The sequence below is a fragment of the Canis aureus genome, chromosome 24 (genome assembly GCF_053574225.1).
Source record: "Canis aureus isolate CA01 chromosome 24, VMU_Caureus_v.1.0, whole genome shotgun sequence".
NCBI lineage: Eukaryota > Metazoa > Chordata > Mammalia > Carnivora > Canidae > Canis > Canis aureus.
Genome location: NC_135634.1, coordinates 5,138,622 through 5,160,189, shown reverse-complemented (window position 1 = coordinate 5,160,189; position 21,568 = coordinate 5,138,622). Strand labels below are relative to the sequence as shown.

The following is a 21,568-nucleotide window of genomic DNA, read 5'->3' as shown; positions in this document are numbered from 1 at the left end:
TTTAAAGATTTTATTTGTTTATTCATGAGAGACACAGAGGAGGCAGAGACCTAGGCCGAGAGAGAAGCAGGCTCCATCCTAGGACCCTGGGATCATGACCTGAGCTGAAGGCAGATGTTCAACTACTGAGCCACTCAGGCATCCCGGAAATACTCTTTCTATGAAGTTTTTTCAGTCTCCTCAAGTTTCAGAATCAGTCATTCCTTTCCTTGATCTGATTATTTCCATCAGAGCATCTCTGGTGCTGTCTTCCATATACTTATTCATACGTGTGTCTAGACAGCAAGATGTTTTGTATCTTCACTGCCTGAAACAGCTCTGGCTTATAGCAAGCATTCAATGAATATTTGTTGAAAACATGAATAAGAGTCCTGAATCTATAAATTGTCAGTCTACAGCACTGAAAGGAGAGAGGAGAAAAAAGGAGAAAGAGGGAGGCTACATGTTAAAATATTTGAAAGATGAAGCCAAAGATGGCTCAGATACTGGAGAATTCCCATGGCTAAAGAAAGGAATATGATGGAGGAAAAATTTCTGAAGCAGTTTAAATGCTCTGATGATCCTACCATATTTTATCTCCCAAATTATGATGTCATAATTGTGTATATTTATCCACATTTGCAAATTTCTTTTATCTCAGTTCTGCCTTCTAGAACTTTACTTCTTTCTGAATTATATCCTTAAGAAAATGTCTTTTTTAAAAAATGTACATTCTCTTTTCTTTATTATTTGTAAGAAATTTAGTATAGTTGACACACAACACTACATTAGTTTCAGGGATACAGCACAGTGATTCGACAAGCTCATGTTATGCTATGTTCCCCACAAGTGTGGCTACTATTGGCCCCCAGACATCACTACTACAATGTCCCTGACTATTTATGTTGTTCCTTTTGTTCCCATGACTTACTCATTCCATAACTGGAAGCCTGTATCTCTCTGTCCCCACTCTCTCCACCTACTTTTTCCAACTTCCCATCCTTCTCCTCCTGGCAACCATTAGTTCTCCGCATTTATATGTCTGCTTCTACTTTTTGTTTGTTTATATTCCACATATGAACAAAATAATGGTATTTGTCTCTCTCTATAGGACTTATTTCACTTAACATTATACCTTGTAGTTCCACCCATGTTGCCTCAAATGGCATGATCTCATCCCCTATCTATGACTGTGGAATATTGTACTGCCCATATATACATCACATCTTTATGGTCTATTGATGGACACTTAAATTGCTTCCATATCTCGGCTATTGTAAATAATGCTGCAATAATCATAGTGGTGCACATATCTTTTCAAATTAGTGTTTTTGTTTTCTTTGGGTAAATACCCACTAGTGGAATTATATCATATGATATTTCTATTTTTAATTCTTTGAGGAACCTCCATACTATTTTCCACAGTGGCTGCACCAACTTACATTCCCACCAACAGTGCATAAGGGTTCCTTTTTCTCCACAGCCTCGCCAACACTTGTTATTTCTTCTCTTTTTTTATTTTAACCATCCTAACAGGTGTAAGGTAATATTTCTTTCACTGTGGTTTTGATTTGCATTTCCCTGATGATTAGGGATGTTGAAATCTTTTAATATATCTGTTGGCTATCTGTATGTATTCTTTGGAAAAATGTCTATTCAGGTCCTAAGCCCAGAAAATATTTTTCTTTTGCTCATATTCTTGACTCAAAGTTTAGCTAGGTAAATTATTCTACCTTGGTGTTATTATCACTCAACATCTTGTGGAAATTTTTCTGATTTCCATTGATGGATGCCTGCCTTTAATCAATCCTGGAAATTTATATATATACATGTAAATATATATCATATATGTTAAGTTCCTTATGTAAAAATAAGAAATACATATGTTATGAAATGCATATCAAAATAACATTGAGGTAAGATCCATATAACAAAATCAACCATTTTAAGGTGAACAATTCAGTGACTTCTTTTATTTTGGAGTATTGTCTCTGTCCTCTTCTATTTTTTCTGTCAGGAACTCCAAGTTACATTAGATTTTCATATTCTACTCTCTATGACTCTTATTTCTTTTACATTTTCTGTTTCTTTGTGGTATGTGTAATTTCTTCAGTTTTATCTTTGACTTCAGTAAATCTCTCTTCAGCCGTGACTATTCAGTTGTCTAATCCACCTACAGAATGAATAATAATATTTTCTTGTGATGAGAACTTTTAAGATTTTTTAGATTGGCAGCTTCCAACTATACAATACAGTATTATTAACTATAGTCACTATGCTATATATACATCCCAGAATTTATTTTATAACTGGAAGTTTGTGCATTTTAACCCCTCCTCACCCATTTTGCCCACCAACCCCCCCTCCCACCCTAGGCTCCGGCAACCACCAATCTGTTCTCTGTATCTAGGAGTTAAGGGTTGGTTGGTTGGTTTTCGATTCTACATACAAAGTTAAGGGTTGGTTGGTTGGTTTTCAATTCTACATACAAATGAGATCACACATTAGTATGAATATTGTATGAATATTTGTCTTTTTTCTGACTTCATCCATTGATGGACACTTAGGTTGTATCCATCAATAAATTTTTGCTGTTTAGAAGTTATATTTGTTTTTTTCCCCAAAAAACTTCCTAGTCATTTACAATACTATTATTCTTTACTCATATTTTTGATTCCTTTAAAGGAAGTAAAATGGGGCACTTGGGTGGCTCAGTGGTGGAGTGTCTGCCTTCAGCTCAGGTCGTGATCCCAGGGTCCTGGGATCGAGTCCTGCATCAGGCTCCCCATAGGGAGCCTGCTTCTCCCTCTGTCTGTGTCTCTGCCTCTCTCTCTCTGTGTGTCTCTCATGAATAAATAAATAAAATCTTAAAAAAAAATAAAAGAACTACAATGAAACTGACAGCTGGCCTCTGTAAATATTTATTTCATATTATCCGTGTGATAATTTCAGTATTTGACATTCTTTCATGTCTTATTCAGCCATTTTAGTTTCTGATGACTTTGGCCCATGGTGGTTTATTTGCTCATGTGTTTCGTCATTTCATAGTGGGAGCTGTGTTTGGCTGATATGGGGTGTCCTGAGTTCTGAGCTGAGGGCCTCCTTTTCCACAGAGGACTGGTATTTGATTCTGCCAGGTGCTCTCATTCACTACCAACCTGATACCCCTTCAAAAGCTTAGTGTTTCCTGGATGCTGTTGGTAGTGTAATTTGAACCATAAATCCAAGTAAAAGGGTCATGTGGCTCTGACACATGAGTGGATGGGTGTACACTGAGAGCAGTTCACAGAAAAACTGTAGTTTAAATTATGTGATGTCAACACATCTTCTTTGAAAAAGAATCCACTTAAAAGGAGCTGACTGTCCCTGAAAGGTAATTTGATATAAAATCCACATAATATCTAATCTGTCATGTTTCATACAAATTCTCTTAATAGATAATAGATACTCTTTACCAGAATATGCCACTTTTTATTTTTTTATTTTTTTAAAGATGTTATTTATTTGAGAGAGAGCATGTGCACATAAGTGCATAAGGAAGGTGAGCAGCAGAAGGAGAAGGAGAAGCAGACACCTTGGTGGGCAGGGAGTCTGATGGGGGACCCTGAGATCATGACCTGAAATGAAGGTAGACGCTTAAGTGACTGAGCCACTCAGGTGGCCCTGGTATGCCACTTCTTAGATGCTAAAACTTTTTTTTCCAGATTGCGATTAAATGGGAATAAGCCAGCCACTTTTCACGTAAAGATTTTGGTAAAGATTATGGATCTCTGCAGGAGTTCCTTGTTTTCCAGGATAGAGAGCAGCTGGAGATTAACCAAAAGAATCTCCTAAGGATATCTAGTTTAGATTTACTTTGGGGTCTGTGGAAGGAGCCTTGGTGTCCATCGAAAGATGAATGGATAAAGAAGATGTGGTTTATGTATACAATGGAATATTACTCAGCCATTAGAAACGACAAATACCCACCATTTGCTTTGACGTGGATGGGACTGGAGGGTATTATACTGAGTGAAATAAGTCAATCGGAGAAGGACAAACATTATGTGATCTCATTCATTTGGGGAATATAAATAATAGTGAAAGGGAATAGAGGGGAAGGGAGAAGAAATGGGTAGGAAATATCAGAAAAGGAGACAGAACATGAAGACTCCTAACTCTGGGAAACGAACTAGGAGTGGTGGAAGGGGAGGAGGGCGGGGGGTGGGGGTGACTGGGTGGCAGGCACTGAGTGGGGCACTTGACGGGATGAGCAGTGGGTGTTATTCTGTATGTTGGCAAATTGAACACCAATAAAAAATAAATTTGCTATTAAAAAAATAGATTTACTTTGGGGAACCACTAACTCATGCATATTGGGACAAAAGGAAGTGAGGCTCCCTTGAGGCAGCTTCTCTATTTCAGTATTTGTAGAACCCACCAAGGAGTTGGGAATCCTAGCACATCATGGTAAAAGGCTCCCTCTCTGTAAATGTGAAAGTTGCAACATATGTAGATTTTCAGGGTACTTATTAATAAACTGACTCTATGGAAGAAGGAAGAGGTGGAGGAGGAAAATGGAGAAAGAAGGGGGTGGGGGAGGAAGAAGAGGGAGGAAGAAGAGACAAGGCTCTAGTTTGCCGCTGTTCTGATACCTTGAGGTCAGCTGAAACCTCATCACCAGGTTATTACTCAGATATTAGTCTTTTCTTCATGTAAGATCCCTAGGCATTCTCTTGCTTTTGTATGATCTCAGCTACACATTTTTTGTGAAATATATCTGGCATCTGGTGCTCTGTTGCAGGAGGATTAAAAAAAAAACAACAACAAAACACCTGTCTGCTCTACCGCTAGAAAGCAGACTACCTTATTCTTGATTCTTAGTAGGTAAGTGTGGTGCTTTGTTAAATTCAAAAATAAGCACATTCATGGTGCCTGGATGGCTCAGGCGGTTAAGTGTCTGCCTTTGGCTCAGGTCATGATCCCAGGGTCCTGGGATTGAACCCTGTGTCAGGTTCCCTGCTCAGTGGGGAGTCTGCTTCTCCTTCTGCCTCCATCCCCCACTTGTGCTGTCAAATAAATAAATAAAATCTTTCAAAAAAACCCCACAAAAACAAAAATAAGTACATTCATCATATCATTGTTAAAAATAAAAGTTTGAAAGATACTGTCAGCTTCATTTCTGAGCAGTGGTTTGTCCTAAATACAAGCATTTCATCCACTGACCTTTTTGTTCATTGTATGGCTTTGGAATTTCAAGAAAACCACTTAAGAGAAATAGCATCAAGTAATTCCACATGCTCTTTTAATTTTCCTTCTAAAGCAATTTAGATAACATACTGCTGTTTGTAACTTGGCACCTTTTCTAGAATGCTTTTGTCTTAGCAAACAAATTTTTAAAAAATCTCTGAAGCCTCCAAAACTCTGAAATATTTTTCTTAGAGCTTCTATGGTAAATCCTTAGTGTAAGTAAATCTGAAAAGCTTTGCAGACAAATGTTGGAAAATGAATTTTATATCATTTCTACAATCTCACAAGGGAAATTATCTCTAAAGAGATCAATCTCATTGACTTGGCAGCTTTATTAAACCTTAATCACCTTTTCAAGATTTTGAAGATAAAGATTTTGAAGATGTTGAAGAGTACATATTCCCATAAGGTAAAGATTCAGTCACCTAGAGCTTGAAAGATAAATATATAATATTCATAAAGGTCATGTAATCCTTACACAGTGGTCGAATAATAACAATTAAATTAGTACTGTCAGCACTGAATCTATCAGTGAGACCAAGAGTTGTAGCGAGTGACTTATTTCAACAAACTGTACCAGCAGAGTATCATAAGAAAACTGACTCAGATTAGTTGGGAAGACAAAGCTTCAAATCTAATTAATCCTGATATACTATTTAATTACTCAAATCAACTGTCATGTCATACTAATTCACATCCCTTCTATCACAGGAAAAAGACCAAAAAAACCCCAAAAAACAAAAAACCCCACCAGTTTATTTAAGTATAAATTGACATACAAAAAACTTTACATATTTGATGTAGTCAGCTTAATTAATTTGGGAATAAGTATACAATAGTGAAACCATCACCACAATCAATGCCAAAACATATGTATCACTTCCAAAAGTTTAAGAATACAGATGTTTAAGAATACAAAACAGTATTGTTAGCTATAGAAACTATGGTGCATAGTAGATGTCTAGGACTTACTCATCTTGTATAACTGAAACTTTGTACCCTTTGACCAACACCTCCCCATTTTGAAGGGATCTTAATTTGACCTGATTTTAAAATCACCCTCATTCAGAAAAGGTATTCAATCTTAATTTAATTCTTCATCTAAAAGAGAAACAATGATGTCTACCTATTTTGAAAAGTAAATTGTTGTATGTAATTTCTAAGTGAAAACCAATTAGTGAGTCAATAGTCCTATTTAACCACAAGAGAATACACACATCTTTCTGTTCTTAGAAGTAAGTAACTGATTTGGGACACCTAGCTGGTTCAGTTGGTTAAGTGTCTGACTCTTGATTTTGGCTCAGAGCACAGTCTCAGGGTCATGAGATTGAGCCTTGCCCTGAGTTCCACACTCAGTGTTGAGTCGGCTTGAGATTCTTTCTCTCCGGTTCCCTCTGCCATTCCCCCACTCTCTATCTCTCTCTAAATGAATAAATAAACTCTTTAGAAACAAGTAACTGCCTTTATCACTCTACAGAGGCTGTTGAGCTCCTGCTCTTCCTAACATTCTGGGCATGGTGGAGAACAACCCCATGTTGGCCTGACATCTCAAGAATCCAAGTATCCCATGTTGGCCTGACATCTCAAGAATCCAAGTACTGGACAAATGAAACATGAGATATAACTACTACCTATAAGCCAAAAGGTGTACTTAAAAAAAAAAGTCTAAGATTATGATGGAAAAGAAAAAATTAATATTTCTCCTTAACGCCATTATAATAGATACAGAATAATATACATTATTAAAATGCATACAATGTATAATAACCCTATTTAATTCAGTGTAAGAAAACGTCAGTCTACACAGAGGAGCTTATGGTGTTACCTGACTTTGCATAGATGCGTGAGCCCTAGATCTCTTCCAACAGATGAAAGTATGTGCTGGATCCAGGCCTTTCCAGCTCTGAACATGGCCTAGCACATCTACTGTCAGGCTCTCATCCCCTCAGAGACTGAGAAGAGAGCCTTCTCTGCCAAAGGTCCTATCACTTTTTTGTGCTGCTCACTGGGACAATCTCAATTAGACCTTCTTTTATTATTATTATTATTTTTTAAAGATTTTATTTATTCATTCATAACAGACACAGAGAGAAAGAGAGAGGCAGAGACACAGGCAGAGGGAGAAGCAGGCTCCATGCAGGGAGCCAGACATGGGACTGGATCCAGGTCTCCGGGATCACACCCTGGGCTGAAGGCGGCGCTAAACCGCTGGGCCACCGGAGCTGCCCATCGATTAGACCTGAATTACTTCAGGGAACTCTGTGTTGAATGGGCCTTTATATATACGGTACTGTATTGGATTGCTTATGTTCAAAGATTAATCATATTGATAATGACTTTACTCCATAAAAATATGTATTAGTGCTCACATAATATCAAAGTGAAGTTAAATCCATTTAGCTGGGGATCCCTGGGTGGCTCAGCGGTTTGGCGCCTGCCTTTGGCCTGGGGCTCGGTCCTGGGGTCCCGGGATCAAGTCCCACGTGGGGCTTCCTGCATGGAGTCTGCTTCTCCCTCTGCCTGTGTCTCTGCCTCTCTCTCTCTCTGTCTATCATGAATAAATAAATAAATAAATCTTTAAAAAAATAATAAAAAATCCATTTAGCAAAAACACAGACTATGTGTTTATTTATGGATTTGAAAATAATAAATTAATGAGTGTTAATATTTAAAAATCTATATGTTGATTAAAAAGAAACCACCGTAAATGTGAGCTGATCCTCTGTCTTCATAATGAAAAGGTACAGAGAAGCTTTTTGGTTAACATGAATATATAAGCATAATGGAAGTTAATTAAGATAGTCAATGTTTACTTGAACTATGTAATAATGAATTTGGTTACATAATCATATCTAAAATAATCTTATAAAATATGTCCCTTTAGAAATATTCTCATTGGGGCACCTGGGTCGCTCAGTGGTTGAGCGTCTGCCTTCAGCTCAGAGTGTGATCCCAGGGTCCTGGAATCGAGTCCCACATCAGGCTCCCCACAGGGAGCCTGCTTCTCCCTCTGCCTGTGTCTCTGCCTCTGTGTGTCTCTCATCAGTAAATAAATAAAAGCATAAAAAAAGAGAAATATTCTCATTTCAGAAACAATTTTGCTCAAATTCTTTACTTGCATTTTGACACGAGTCGTCACCTTCAGAAGAATCACTTTCTAAGCCACCTAACAGTTTCCCAGCTGTAGGTCCATTGAAATAAAACAATCTTTAAGTGGAGATAAAAACTGAATTGGCATCTGATGCTATAGTTGGGAATTTTATCCTCGGCAAAACAGCCAATTTTTAAGTAGTAAGAAGGTTGTTTTTCATTATCATGTTTGTTATTTCCACAAGATAAACAACTTATTAAGTTGCTTTTAAAAAACGTGATCTTGGTCATCTCTTTACATCCACATGCCAACACTTAAAATCAGAAGGTCCTGACTGCAATAATGACTAGGTCTGTACTAAAAGCCTTTGTCTCCATTTCCTGGTTCCATTAGAAGACCTTAGAAAACTCCCAATACAACATCGCTTCAGACCTTTCCAGGTTAACGCGTCTTTATAAATAGCTTTCTGTAATTTAACTAGAGTAATTGAAAGAATACCACCCCATCATATGAGAGTTTTTAAAAGGACTTTGAATATTCAGTAACTCCCTTTTCTTTGAGGACTAATTTTGCAAAAACACAAAACAAACAAAACATGCTTCACAAAAAACTTGCCTTATATTCTAACTCAGATAGTATTTATTCATCTTCTGTGCTAGTTTTGACTTTGATACTCCTTATCACACCTTGGGGGAGGACTTTTCAGTCATCAAAGTCCCAGAAATTGTCTCTGCTGTTTAACATGTACATGGGGTGGTAGTTTTAAAACACAGTCATACATTCTCTGACACTTTTCCCAAAGATAGAATCTAATTCCCCTCCTTCTGAATATGGACCAACCTAAGTGACTCACTTTTCATACATAAAATGTTATGAAAGTGACACTGTGGGGCTTCTGAGGCTAACTAGAAAGGTGACATAGTCTTTGCCTGGTTTCTGTCTCTATCTCTAACCTCTCTTTGAACCAGTCACCACGTTGTGAAGAAGCTCAACCCATGCGAAGAGGCCTTGCACGTATGCTCTTTTGGCCAACAGCTCAGCTAAGGTCCCAAACAACAGCTAGCATTACCTGCCAGGTATGTGAGTGAAGGAACCATCAGATGAGTCCAGCTTTTGAGCTGTTCCAGCCAACACCAAGTACAGCCCTGCCCAAGTTGTAGATTTGAGAGCAAAATAAATCTTGTTGTTTTAAGTCACTAGGTTCTGGTGTGGCTTGTTCTACCACCGTGGATAACCAAAATGGGTTATGAAATAGTACACATCTTGCTCCAAAGAAAATGATGCTGATAAAATAAGTATCAAGGCAACAAAATTTCTTCTAAAGGCTCTCTAGGGAGGGGTACCTGGGTGGCTCAATTGGTTAGGCATCTGCCTTCGGATCAGGTCATGATTCCAGGAGTCCTGTATCGGGCTCTCTGGCTCTCTCTCTCTCTCTCTCTCTCAAATAAATAAATAAATAAATAAATAAATAAATAAATAAATAAAATCTTTTTTAAAAAAGGCGCTAGGGATAAAAATAAAATGTCTTTCTTCTGAAAAGTGTTTCTGATCAGGACAAGTAAAACTGTTCTTATTCTGCAATGAGTATAACTAAACAATAATTCCATGAAAAAGAGCAGTGTAAGAAAGAAAACAAAACAAAGGCAAGGTTAAGGATATCAAATTAAAAACTGACCCAATCTCTTCTTCTTGTGAGTCACACTTACCTGATGTCTTACAGTACTCAGTGTGTTGGCACCACATCTCCCACTCCCCAGCAATTTCTTCGTGTTTAAGACCAAGACTGTATCTCCCAGTCCTAAACGTAGTATCTCACACAGAGCAAATGCTTAATCAAAAATTCCTAAATAAACACATGAACATGAGCTGTAATAAATCAAATGTCCTTTTTTTGGATGGCAATGCTGATACATATTTTTTTTTCTGGCATCATTGTTTCTCAAACGCTCTGTATGAACTGAGTTGTGTCCCCCTAAAATTCGTATGTTGAAGCGCTAACCCAGCATGTGACTATATTCGGAGAGAAGGACTTTGAAAAGGTAATTTTGGTTCAATGTCATTATAAAGATGAAGCCTTAATTCAACCGGTTAGCCCTATAAAAAGAAGGAGAAACTACAGGAGTGCATGCATGCCAAAAAGGCTATGTGAGGATACAGGGAGAACATGGACATCTCTCAGGAGACACCAAACCTGCCTGCACCTTGGTCTCAGACTTCCGGGACTAGGAGAAAATGAATTTTTGTTGTTTCAGCCCCCCAGCCCTAGCAAACTAACGCAGGTGCCCAGCAGGTTCCCTCTCAGGGTCTCTATACTTGCAGGTTCCTCTGCCTAGAGCTGTTTCTAGATAGCCAAGGGTTTGTTCTTTATTCAGATCTCTGCTGATAATGTCACCTCATCAGAAGTCTTTCCAGGCCACCCTATAAAAGGTGGATTCTCCTCTTTTTCATCTCTCACCCTGTTTTAGATTTTCTTCCTAGCACTTATTGTTCTCATTATATAGTTATCTGTTTTTGTTTTCCGGAATGAAAAGTAAAGGCCTCGACAGCAAGAACTTTGCCTATTCTGTCTTACTATGCTATCCTTGTCCCAGTAACAGCTTCTGGCACAACACAGCAGCTCAATAATGTCGAATAAATAAAAGAAAAAAATGCACAATTTGAGACTGATGAAGAAAACAGGATCTGGTTTCAGAAATAACATCCTCATAAACTTAAAGTTAAAAAAAAATACATATTTTGTGAGGTTGCAAAAGTGTTCTAAATTTTACCAAAAACATTCTAAGCACTACAGGGAGATCAGCAGGGGGCAGCAGAGAGCTACAGCCTGAAGCTGCTGGAGGAGGAAGGACAACCGGAGGCAAGGAGCCCAAAAAGTGAAGAACCAACAACCCTAGAGTCCTGTTCTCATAGAGGACATGGTTGCACTAGAATTGTGGTTGCAAGAGCGCCTAGGTGCAACCACAGGCGCTCTTGCCCATTAAGGGTGGCCAGCCCATTAAGCATCTGCCTTCAGCTCAGGTCATGATCTCGGTCCTGGGACAGAGACTCACATCGGGCTCCTTGCTCATTGGAGTCTGCTTCTCCCTCTGTCCTTCTCCTCCCCCTAACCCCACTTGTGCTCTCTCTCAAATAAATAAAATCTTAAATAAAACGTAAATAAAATGAAATTCCGGTTAGAACACTGGCCTTGGGTGCTCTATCATGTCTTTAATATCCACAGCTAATTCTGGCCAGAGAGACCAGGAGAGGAAGAGAGAGAATCTCAAGCCGACTGGGCTCTGAGCGTGGAGCCCAACCAGGGCTCCACCTGGGGACCAACCCCAGGACCCTGAGATAACAAACTGAGCCACCCAGGCACCTCTCATCCAAACTTTTTTATTTTATTTTATTTTATTTATTTATTTTATGATAGTCACACAGAGAGAGAGAAAGAGAGGCAGAGACACAGGCAGAGGAAGAAGCAGGCTCCATGTACCGGGATCCCGACGTGGGACTCGATCCCGGGTCTCCAGGATCGCGCCCTGGGCCAAAGGCAGGCACCAAACCCACTGCGCCACCCACGGATCCCTCATCCAAACTTTTTAAAAGGTCTACATATAAACTAAACACATCAAAGATAGTAGTAGAAGCTAGATTTGAGGGTATTTTAGAAGCATCATGGAAATCAAAATTTGGGGAGGCTTATGCTTATTTTAGTTCTGAAAAACAGTATTTAATAACAGCAAAATAGTTCCTATTTAATACACATATAGAATATAATAGATTTCAATTCTTAAATTACAAAATTTCCCAGATAACATGCAATATACATTTTTCCCCCCAAAGGAACATAATGGTCAGAAACAAACTGGTGTTCAATTTTGCATCAAAAAAAAAAAAAAATTTTGCATCTATGTAACTGCCCAAAAGTGCAGTTTCAAAGTAGAAAATTAAGGTGAAATATAGTTTATAGAAAAAATGATTAAGTCTTTCTGATTAATGACTTAAATAAAATTTTAAACACTATGTTTAAATCCATTCTACCCTGAAACACTCTTGTATACATTGCTACAGATTATTAATTCATTTCTATGTGTTAGAATTTCCATTTTACTCATTGCATAAAAAGCACTGCTACTGTTGAACTGACAGATGGATGGTTAATCCTCAACAGATTAAAGTTTGTCAACACTGGCAGTTAAGGCAGAGCAATGTATGTGGGGAACATGGCTTGCCTATTCCTCCCGGATTCAGAAGCTTCTCTCCTTTATTTCTCCCTCTGGGATTCAATTCTTGTCGAGTGTTTCTCCCTCAATATTGCTTTGGTCTTTGCTTGAAATCAACAGAAAAGAAGTTTCCATATTGGCTATTCCTCTTGATTTACCAACAAAAAATTGGACCCCCCCCCCCATATTCCTTTAGTAAGAGGATCAAAAGCTAACTTTTTACAAAACAAAGACAACTTAAAAATGGTTCAATTCTAGTGGGATAAAATGTTGACTGTGGTTTCAAAGCAAGCAAACAGAAACAAAGTATCTGTTATTTTCATCACCCCAGATATTGCTCAGAATATTCTCTTATTGCCAAATCTCATTTATAAAGTACATATAACTTCACCACTGTTTATTTGAACTTGTTTTCATTTACTGGGTAAATAAGTTTTTGATTATTTTCCCAAAGAATTGGCACAGCAACATGCTGGTAGACTGATCTCTCTATCTTACTAGCTGCCTTTCCTTCCCTCCACCCTAAATTACAAACTTTCCATTTCTCTTCTTTTTTAGCAACTGTTTCTGCCATCTTCAGTAAAAATTTGTAATTTGTTCTAAATGAATTATCTTGGATTTGAAATCCAAAGAAACTCATAATTATAGCTGTATATCTTCTATGTTCATTGTAATTAAAAAGATTTCTCCAAGAAAATTTGTAGCCAAAAAACACATCTTAATAACGTTCCAAATGTATTCCCAGCACATCTCTAGAATTTTTAATCAGTATAGTGATTTAAATGCTTTATCAAGTACATGAACATGAGGGGAACCACTATGGAATTTATAAAAAATCAACCCCACAATCAAGGGAACCCATGATAAAAATTATTTGTTTCCAGCAATATCAAGAAGTAGAATTGTGAGCATGAGGCTGCTGCATAAATTAACTACTTATTTTCTGGAAAACAGAAGTGTGTTCTGTTCCTATAGATAAAATGTCTCCTCAGTTAGGAAGCAAGAAACAAAACAATAGATCCCAAATAAGGACAGATCTTGGGTGCTGATAAGGTGTTGGTGAAGAGATTAAGACTTCACAAACACTGGTATTAGTCACAAAAGTGAATTCTTAAAGTAGGGAAGGAGAGTATGAATTGAGAGTATGAATTCTTAAATTAGGGAAAGAGAGTATTGAACTTGAGTACAAAAATGAAGCTTAAGCTTTAAGTTACACGAACTGTTACACCAGCATTCAGCAAACCTAAGTAAATAGTTATATCTATAAAATTAAAGAAAGTTTGATTAGTTCACCAGATTAACAGGATCTGAACTGATCTTTCAGTTGTTCCAGTTCTATCTCCGAACAATTGCCTGACTCGGAAGAAGGATAAGCATGTCGTTTTTAACAAGGAACATGTAATTTCTGGATAAACTCTCCTTGTTCATTTATAAATGGGTCTTCTTTATAAACTGCATGAACTCAATGTTTCTCAATAATGATTACGTGGTCTTATCTCATTATTTGTTGGTGCACTTTATCCCAAGGTATGTGAAATACAAGAATAACCTATAGAAGAAATACAACTTAAGCTAGTCAAGAAAACCATTCATATTTGCAAATACTGTAGAATGAGTCTATTTAATGCACTGTGACTGCTCCCAACCACCAAATATTTTATACTGCCTTGGCCAATATGGTAACTGCATGTGTCTATGTAAATTAAATTAAAAATTCAGTTCTTCAGTCTCACTGACAAATCAAATGCTCAATAGCTACATCTGACCACTCATCATACTGGACAGTGCAGATAGAAAACATTTCCATCACTGTAGAGTTTTATTGGACAGTACTGTTGGTCTAATCCTGTAATTTGCCATGATAATTTACCTCTTTAATAATGTCTTTTTTTCTTATTGAGCGATTAGTATTGTTTATGACAGGAAACAGAAATATAGAGAAACCAAATGAATTACACTATAATCCTATGATACACAGATAACTACTTAATATTTGGTATGTGTTATTGGTGCTTTTTAAAAAAGATTTTAATTTATTTATTAGAGAGAGCAAGCCAAACAGGGGAAGGGGCAGACAGAGAAGGAGAAACAGGGAGCCAGATGCAGGGATCCAGACGCAGGGCTCAATCCCAGAACCCTAGATCATGACCTGAGCCAAAGGCAGATGCTTAACCAACTGAGCCACCCAGGCGCCCCCTTGGTGCTTTTTCTAAGCACATAAAAATTTCAAACAAAAATGCAACATGCTAAACTTACTAGTTTTTACCTTATGTCATAAAATATATTATGAACATTTCTGTATGCTATTTTAAAAATCTGCATTGGGGATCCCTGGGTGGCTCAGTGGTTTGGCACCTGCCTTTGGCCCAGGGCACGATCCTGGACACCTGGGATCGAGTCCCGTGTCCGGCTCCCGGCGTGGAGCCTGCTTCTCCCTCTGCCTGTGTCTCTGCCTCTCTCTATGTCTATCATGAATAAATAAATAAATCTTTTTTAAAAAATCTGCATTATTTTACATGGCTATATACATAATACTTATTCAGATTATTGCCATTTTTGAAGCTATTTATGATCACTTCCTTGGTATAAGCCCTGGATTTAGGATTCATGGTTGTTAATTTCTGTAACTTCACTTTCAGGAGTTGAATTTTGAAAGAGAAGTCTGAACCCAAGTGTCCTTACCTATATAGGGCAAGGATTAATGAAATGACTTCCAAGGATTCATCTTGCTTGCCAGGTCTAAGAATTTTTTTCAGTAAGTGCCCAAGTCTGAACTTACTAAAAGGGAGAAAAAAAGATCCCATACAGTCTTGAGAAAGCAGTTTAAAGAAATTAATGTTTCCCTCCTTGTACACCTACAGTATGGTGGGTTCAGGGACTTGGGAGTCCATCAGGGGAAAAGATATGACCACAAGGTGGCAGTAGCACACAATAAGCTTCATTTGGGTGTGTTTTGAAAGGTTTGCATGGGGAATGGGGGGTAGAGGAGTGGATGGGAAAGGTTTCTCCAACTATGAAACCTTCCAGAGACAGTGGCGTGGGGCCACCACCCAAGAGTAGAAGAAAGCAAGGGAACTCTGGTGGGAGAGAGGAATCAGAGATGGGAGGTTACTTGCCTAGGTGATATCACTCTGCAGCATAAAGGGGGAGTCTCTCAGTCAGACCGCTGGAATGGCAGCAGTGACTTGGGGGCTTTAATAATCCCAGGGCTTGTTTATCTAAGGCTAACAGATGTTGGGTGCAGTTTAATGGGATATGTAAAGCAGACAGGCTCCAAATATTTAAAAAACATTTAAAATAATTGCATGTGCCAGAATTCGAGTTTGGTGCTAATAGACTTTTGAGGGAATGGTCCTGGCCTGCTATAGACAACATAGGGCCAATATACAGGGGTCACTATTGGCTCATTGATGCAACAAGTGTAAAGTAAATCTTATGACTCAGTTATTCAATCAACAAACATTTACTAAGTGCTTGCTGTGTTCTGGGCACTGTGCAGGAAATGATCTTACAAAGAAGATTCAGTCCCTGAATTCAAGGAGCTTATGGTCCTGGAAGAGGACCTCTTGAATAGAATAGTGGGATCCTGAAACAGGAGATAGGAAGCTTTTGATCTTTTATTCTTCCTGGTTTTTCCTGGAATAAGTATCTAAATACTAATAATTACTTTTTGCTGGGAATACTAGATCAACGATTGAAAACTGTGTTACTATCTACCTCTACCTCCAATCCCATCATCAACCCTTGAAAACAACTACAATATTCAACACCATCATAACTCATACATACACAGGGTTGGAGGTAGAGGGAAACAGTAGTGGTTCTGGACAGTTATTAGAAAAGACTCCTTTCATTATGATGTCCAAAATTAAACTCATTCTTCACATCCTTTTTTCTCTGAATCCAGTTAATCTGGCATTGTATCTTATTCTGTCCACCCTGCTATTTCTCCATCAACCTGACCTAGAAAGTGTAAAATTATTTGCCCGCATCTTCTTCAAACCCAACATACAATCAGTTGCTAAGTCATGTAAACTCCATGGTCATTATGGCTTTCTTGAGTCTTTTTTCTTTTATGTTCCCACATCATGGTCCTGACTCAGGTCCTCATTTCCTCTAGCAATTGTTTTCCAAAGCATCTCCTAGCTAAAATATTGAGCTATTCATTGGTCTCAGATTGTTTTCCTATAAATATAGTTCTAACACCATCATTTCTCTGTTCAAATGTTCCACAGCAAACTCCTTACTCTGGAATTCAGGACTCTACAAGATGTTATCTCAATGTTCTTTTTATTTTTTTAAAGATTTTATTTATTTATTCATGAGAGAGAGAGAGAGAGAGGCAGAGACACGGGCAGAGGAAGAAGCAGGCTCCATGCGGGGAGCCCGACGTGGGACTTGATCCCAGGTCTCCAGGGTCAGGCCCTGGGCCGAAGGTGGCACTAAACCACTGAGCCACCCGGGCTGCCCTATCTCAATGTTCTGAACTGTCCACTATCATCAAACTATACCGTATAGTATAACCTCAGTTGACAGAACCATCAGCATTCCCCAGATTATATTTTGCAATGTCTTCCTGTTGTTACTTACACAGAATTCTCCCTCTTATTGAAATAGACTCCCCAAACGAGGCCTATCCAAAACCATATTCAAATTTCAAGACTAAACACAAAAGGCCATCTTTAAGAAACCTTAATTAACTGAAAATGTACCTGGATTTTAGCCAGAACTTCCTTTGGACTTCTTAGACAATAGCCTTACTCTATCTTGTGGCAAATCATTTGTGTGTATTTCTTCTTCTATAAGCCTGAACTTAATTTAAGTAAGACTGTTTCTTACTCATTTGTGTAACCCCTATGTCTCTCACAACTAAAATGTGTTGTGCTCTTCATATACAGAACACAATGCACTTCAGATGGATACAGTGGTTTTGACTGCCTGCTGACTAGATAAATGGTTCATTAATGATAATAAACAATTTTGGTAAATATGAACAAACCACCAAGCTGCCTCATTGAGTCAGAAAATATATCAAATGCCTAAAAAAGAACACATATACATGCAGACAACTTGATGACTCATTGTTGCTATAGGAAAAGTTTTATGCATTTGAGATTTCTTCTACCCAGATAGAATTTTCACAAGTGAGGACTATATAAATTCTTAAGGCTAGATAGTTCTTATAGTAATCAAAATGTTTTAATAGTTCGGCAATAAGGTTTGCATTTTTTGTTTGTTTTTTTGTCTCTAGCATGGAAAACCTTGTTTTTCTAACAAAGTTTACAGTAGGAACTAATGTCATTTCCTGTGACCATTGATACTATTATAGATGAACAATAAAAGGACTGAGTCGATACAAAACAAGTTTTATAAATATTCTGTGATTTAGTGGCAGTAGGATTTAATTAACAAAAATATTAACAAGCAGACAATATTACTAAATGGCTGATGGAGTTAACAGGGCATGAGCCTGTCCTCAGATACAGTATTTATCTGAAAAATAAAAGACACAGGCAGCTGACAAGGAAATTTTATAACATTTTCAAATTAGAGACTGAGACAGAGATAGACATGAAACACAGGAAACCTATTTTGTGTAATCCACTGTGTCACAGAACTGATGGTACAATAATTAATTGATTTTCACAGAAAAACTGGTATAAATAGGGCTGTTAATCAAAGGACATAACCAGTAAATGACAGCTAACTTTAAGTATGCAATGACCTCATATTAACATGAGTTACCAAATGAATTTTAGACCTATGAAAGACTGTGCAAAATCCAGGTTCTTGACTTCTTCTAACAGATTTTCACTAAAGATCTGGCAACTAATGATTTAAACTACAATGGCTCTATCATCCCCCTGAAACTTATTTTCTCTCTTGATGCAGAGTCTTGGAGAGGATACTGTCTGAGAACCCACCTCTGCACTCACAGGTATCTGATTTTAATTGTGCACATTATTAAGGACTGTGTCTTGGTGACTAGAATCACCAGAACCTTCTCCCTTTTACCCAAGTTCCTGGGGAGGTTGACTTCATGAGATAGTTGCTGTGGAGTCTGTCCCAGAGCCAGGAGAGACATACTTGAGGGATATTTTTGGACATCACAGTTTATTGCTCTCTCTTGGAAGGTACTGGATAAACACAGCTGAAAATTCTTGTTCTTTGGGCTCCCCCTTTCTAGGATATATGTAGACTATGCCATCTGCCCTGCCAATTTTTTTTTTTACTCTAATCATCTTTATTGTCAGTTCTAGATACTGCTTCCAAATCTCCACAGAATGCATTATTCCTTTTCTCTAAGCTCCAACTGCTCCCTGTTTATACATCTATGTCCCCCATGGTGAAATAAACACTAATTATGCTGCACCATAACTATCTGTTCACCATCTCATTGCCTGGAATAAAAAGCTCCTTGAGGGCAGGAATCCTTTTTAATTGCTGTTCTATACCCAAGCTACTCCCTAGTACAAAATGGATACTCAAAAAATATTTGTAAATGAGTGAATGAATAGTAGACTTTGGTTATTCTTGCGTATGAAGGGATCCACTTCGTACCATCTGAGGCTATAGGCTTCCTAAGGTTATATATTTGGGGTTGCTTCTCAAATTGGACTTCCTTGATCCTTTGGTCATCTTCCCTGGAACTATGGGCTAAAATGTCACAAATTGCCCACCGGCCCCAACATCTGTCCCTCACCTTACTATGTAGCTATTTTCTGATATTAAATCTATAGAATGGCAGTGGTATGCCCACAAACAGGCAAAATACGTCCCTAAACAGACCTCAGTCCTGGGGAAAAAAAGGGTGCTCTTCTACTTTTTCATCTCTTTTTTTCAGCCTTATGCTGAAAATCAACTTGATTTCATACAAATTAATGAAAACTGAAATGTTTGAACAGGAGGTTAATTACTAGCTACCATGAGCAAATGTAATAGAAGTAATAACAGCTTCTGAAATGCCAGGTAATTACTGGCAAACAGAAAAGATTGTCTTTGAATTGTAATTTAGAGGGGAGAGGAAGTGATTTTAACAGGACCCTTGGGTTTTCAAAATTCCTAGTAAAGAATTCAGCTGTCATCCTCATTACGGAAATTAATCCCAGTGTCAAAGCTAGCTGAGTACGGAATATCAGGCAGAAGTGCCGACCCATTGTTTTTAAGCTAAGAAAGTGTTATATCGGTAACTTTCCCCAAATATTTTAGACATTAAAGATTTATAATTAAATGTATGGTTCACTTCTCAATACCTTAACATGCAGAGATTTAAAATTGACCTTTGAGTTCTAATCCTGATTTTGCTGTAACAGCTAAATTAAACCTGTGCAGCTCACTAAAAGTGCACAGTCTATGAGAAAGTCTGTTCTATCCTCTCTGCTATTTTTCTAAATGATAAGGCTGTTTCTCGTTTAAATGTTTAATGAAAATTGTGCACCTATTTATCAGTTGTTTGTTTTTTATGACATACATCATTACTTGTTCAAATACTTAAGAAAGCCATAATATTGCATGTTATACAAATATTTGGATTTATATGCATACACATAAACATATATATAAATATCAGTTCATCTGAATTACTCTCCAATTTAAGATCTGACCGGAGGACTGCAATGATTTAATACTTCTAAGATAGCACAGTAAAATAAGCCATTATCACTTTCCTTTGCCAAGTTTAACAAAGTGGAAGGAGAGGATAGTAAGATGTAGTGATAATATTTCATATGTATTAAGGGAAAAGAACTATGAAATGATGGTAGGATCTCATCTTGTTAAAAAAGTTATTTTCAAAAAAAAAAAAAGTTATTTTCTTTTTTAAAGGTAGTTTTCAGACTCAAGACAGCTGAGTGAGACTATACACCTTAGTAGCCTGGTCTTCTCGTCCTGACTAGGTTAAGGTCGGAACACTGAACTTCAGCCGGCTGCCTCTGCTGCCTCTGCAGGAACCCAGGGCTACCCTTTCCCCTTCCCTGCTCAAGCTTCAAGCACAGAGAAGAGAACCAAAACCACAGGTGCAGTAACAAACATTGCACTAGCTCCTTTGTTTCGGAAGAAAGGCAGAGTGGGGTTTCCCATCATTTTTTTGTTGAGGAAGCCAGATCAAAAAGGACGTAGTGGAATGTTGGGTCACATGAATGCAGAGAATTCTTGAACCTGCCAAGGCCACCAAGGCTCTAGGCCAGACTTGCTCCCTCCCTGATGGAGCTCACCACTTGAGGCCTTCATCGTCCTCAGAAGCCACAACAGTGTCGCCAGGTGGGGAGGGCTCTTGGAAGACTTCCAAAACCCCTGCCAGGCGAGTGCAGAAAGCTGCTTTTCTTCCATTAGGCAGAGGCACCCTGCGAAGCAGAGCTTTTGGTCGCTGCCTGCACCTGACTCCTCTGTTGCCAAAATCAGGATGTTACCGGGGACCCTGTGTTGCCTTCAATTTCAAAGGCACAGGAATTCCGGGGTGCAGGAGGACTGCTGCTCCCCACTGAGGTCAAGACGTGATAAACGTGATAAAAGTTAGTTTCATCCTAAGCAAGATCAATTTCTGTGCTCCTCCAGCACTTGGCACTGATTTCTAAGATGCTTCCCAACTTCCTTGACAGCTAACTGATCAGACGCTTTCATCGCACTTTCTGTAGAATACTTCCATTTTCCCACGAAATAACGGCATCCCAAGCTCACTAATGAACACTTAAGATTTTGGGGGGGGGGGGGTAAGACTGACAATCATTTCCATTCGGAATCAGGAAGAAGGCGGTAACTAACCATTCCTTAGAGTGGACATTTAAACGGCCTTTGGGGGTCTGCTTTAGAAATTTAGGAATGCGTGTTTTAAGAAGACTCAGAAAACAAAACGCAGAGCGCGCACGCAATATATTGTGTGTGTACACACACGTTCATGAAACCGTAACGACGATTATTTGACCACGAGGCCCTGCGCCGTCTGCGCACCCGGGGCCGCCGCCAGGCCCCCACGGCCGCCGCCGCCCCCTCGACGGCCCGGCCCGGCCCGGCGCTGCCGCCCGCGTTCCTTCCCCTTCCGGGCCCACCTCGCTGCCCCCGCCCGCTT

General features: G+C 38.5%; 1 long non-coding RNA gene across 1 annotated transcript; it reads right to left on the bottom strand.

Annotated features, from left to right (window-relative positions):
• Window positions 1–790: 790 nt before the first annotated feature.
• On the bottom strand, window positions 791–21,454 carry LOC144295684 (uncharacterized). Its single transcript, XR_013362762.1, has 3 exons — window positions 21,265–21,454; window positions 5,558–5,639; window positions 791–2,152 (listed from the first exon to the last, which is right to left on the bottom strand). It is a non-coding gene; the product is annotated as an uncharacterized LOC144295684 (long non-coding RNA).
• Window positions 21,455–21,568: the final 114 nt, after the last annotated feature.